The sequence below is a fragment of the Cebus imitator genome, unplaced genomic scaffold, assembly GCF_001604975.1.
Source record: "Cebus imitator isolate Cc_AM_T3 unplaced genomic scaffold, Cebus_imitator-1.0 Scaffold56, whole genome shotgun sequence".
Lineage (NCBI taxonomy): Eukaryota > Metazoa > Chordata > Mammalia > Primates > Cebidae > Cebus > Cebus imitator.
Window position 1 is genome coordinate 2,174,436 of NW_016107371.1, and position 3,335 is coordinate 2,177,770.

A 3,335-nucleotide genomic window follows, 5' to 3' on the forward strand; every position below is an offset into this window, starting at 1 on the left:
TGTGCTCCATGACTGGAACACGGTTGGGAAGCACTCATTTATAATGTTTTAAATACTTTTATTTGTGCTTTTTTTTGAGACAGGTCTTACTCTGTCGCCCAGGCTTGAGTGCGGTGGTGCCATCGCGGCTCACTGCAGCCTTGAGTTTACAGGCTCAGGTGATCCTCCTATCTCAGCCTCCTGAGTAGCTTGGACTACAGACATGCCACCATGCCTGGCTGATTTTTGTATTTTTGTAGAGACAAGTTTAGCCGTGTCATCCAGGCTTATTTGAGACCTCAAAAAAGAGTTAATCTTACTACTCAGTTCATACTACCTTATCACATTTTTGGGAGCGTTTCTCTTATTTCATTTTTATACCTCATCCCTAACCCCTACTCCTGACCATAAAGTTCCTACTCTCACATGTTTCTTTTTTCTTGCTTTTTTTTTTTTTGAAAGATGGAGTCTTACTCTGTCACCCAGGCTAGAGTGCAATGGTGTGACCTTGGCTCACTGCAACCTCCATCTCCCAGGTTCAAGCGATTCTCCTGCCTCAGCCTCCCGAGTAGCTGAGATTACAGGTACCCACCACCATGCCCAGCTAATTTTTGTATTTTTAGTAGAGATGGGGTTTCACCATGTTGGCCAGGCTGGTCTCAAACTCCTGACCTCAGGTGATCCGCCCGCCTCGGCCTCCCAAAGTGCTGAGATTACAGGCGTGAGCCACTGCGCCTGGCCATATTTTCTTAAATATGCCTTTGTCTTTTTATTGTTTCAGTGTATGCACTATAAATTTTATTTCTTGCTATTTTTTTTCGGTACTATATTTAAAGAAAGAACTAAAATTATTGTTGTGCATGCATTTCATTTGTTGTTTTTGTCACTGCACAAGATTCTATAGTGTGCAATCCACCCATTTTATTCATCCTTTCCTCCACTAGCAGACACCAAGGCTGGTAGCAAATAGTCGCATGTACTGGATAATCATTTGAATATTTTATCTCTAGCCAATAAATAATAAACTTGGCCAACTGTGGCCAGCTGCCCTAATGAAGTCCTAGCAATGATGAAGAGTGAATTTTAAAATTTGCCAGAGCAGAAGCTGAAAATCGCTTAGTTTAACCCAAATCTGCCATCTAAAACTTATCTTTATGCAGTTTTCAGAATTGTGCTCTTGACATTAAAGTATGACTGTTAAAACATTTTCCTTTTCTTGAGATGGAAACTCCTTTTCAAGAGTTTCACTCTTGTTGCCCAGGGTGGACTGCAATGGTGCAATCTTGGCTCACTGTAGCGTCTGCCTCCCAGGTTCAAGTGATTCTCCTTCCTCAGCCTCCCAAGTAGCTGGGATTGCAGGTGTGAGCCACCATACCCAGCTAATTTTTGTATTTTTAGTAGAGACGGGGTTTCACCATGTTAGCCAGACTGGTCTCAAAGTCAACCTCAAGTGATCAGCCCACGCTGGCCTCCCAAAGTGTTGAGATTACAGACATGAGCCACCGCACCCAGCAAAACATTTTCTTTAAAATGCAGAAAGGAATAGAAATAATTACTGACCTATGGCTAGTGGCCTTGAGCTGGGACTCAGGCAATCTGTCCAGTTGAGCAGGTCAGGGAAGGAGGTAGGATTGGCATAAGGCCCAGCAAGTCTCCTGGGAGGCTCCTAAGGAGACACGTTGAGTCTCTCTCAGTTACCCACCCCCAGGACCATATACTTCCTGTTTAGAGGGCTAAACAAAATATTTAATGCTAGGAATTCCAGACTCCAGGTAGTAACTCGGGAAAAGAATTATGGCAATTTGGGGAGTCAAGAGGAATGTCAGATTCAGAGGAAACAACAGCTAATGGTATTGAACAGAACGTTTCATAGAGCCCAAGAACTTCTGAGCAACAGAGGAAACTCTTCCAGGTAATGAAAGTACCTGGAACTTAACTTGGAAGTTCTTCACTTCCTTAAGAGTGTGTGATTGTGAAAACCCTTTCAATACTCTCCTGAGGTTCAGGTGGACAGTGGAGAGCTGTGTTTCCAGGCAAAAGGGAGGACAGGACACCTTGTTGCAGCCTGAGCTGTGAAAATAGGTATTGAAAAAGAAGACATTTCTTTATTTAATTTTTTTTTTTTTTTAAGACAGCATCTTGCTTTGTTGCCCAGGCTGGAATGCAATGGCATGATCATGGCTTAATGCAGCCTCAACTTTCTGGGCTCAAGCAATCCTCCCATTTCAGCCTTCTGAGAGCTGAGATGATAGCCCCATGCCACCACACCCTGCTAATTTTTTCTATTTTTTTTGTAGAGCCAGGGTCTCACTATGTTGCCCAGGCTGGTCTTGAACTCCTGGGCTCAAGTGATTCTCTCATCTCAGCCTCCCACAGGGCTAGGATTACAGGTGTGAACCACCATGCCCAGCCCATTTCTTAAATTCTAGCATTATATGAATTCCCACCATAACCAACATACATGAATATTATTGACAAAGAGACAGCTGAACTTAGAATGAACTTGGTCTATGTCTAAATGGAGAGACTGAGAATTTTCCGTAATTGGGGTGGAAAACCAGACAGTACAAACTCTTGAGAGGCAGAAAAGGGTTGCTGGACCACAGAAGAAAAGGAGCTGAGTTGAACAACAGCCTTCTGGGTGACAATGTCTAAGGATTTTTACCAGTTTGCTGGTGACTATTGCATAGAGTTCGTTGTATTGCTTACATTGAAAAAGCTCTAAGTCTAAAAACTTCTTTAGATACCTATAATGTAGAAGTCACCACACCTGCAAATTGTAGTCCAGACTGAAGACCAGAGTGAAAAGGCCAGGTGAGCGGCCAACTTATCGATGAAGGTCTTAACAAGGCTTATTTTTGGGGGGGTCTGTTGCATGTTGGATTATTCCAGGGAAGAAAAAGCTAAATGTTGGGCCTAGTAACAATGCTTATTGGATTAGATTCATTTAGTGTTGCTTAAAGCAGAGAAAAAAAATTCCTCTGACTCAAGGGTGAGATTTCTGTGTTCATGCTTTGGGTTCTAGGTCTTTAGCTCTGTCCCAGAATGACAGAGTCAAATGAAGCTGTGCTGAGACTGGCCTCTGGTGTAATGCAGCGCCCAGCCACATGCATGAATCTAACCAAACACATCCAGGCTTGCCAGATGTTTCAGCAGAGCACACAATCCATCTGTTCATTTGGCACTTTGCTGATGCATGTGGGAAAACTCACAGAGGCAAGGGCCTGGTTTCCAGCACCAGCGACAATAGTAATGACTTAAGAGATTTGTGTATTTACTCAGATGTTGGGAAATGAGCTTTAGAAAAAAAATCAATAAAGATAACACAAGACCATCCTGGTCAACATGGTGAAACC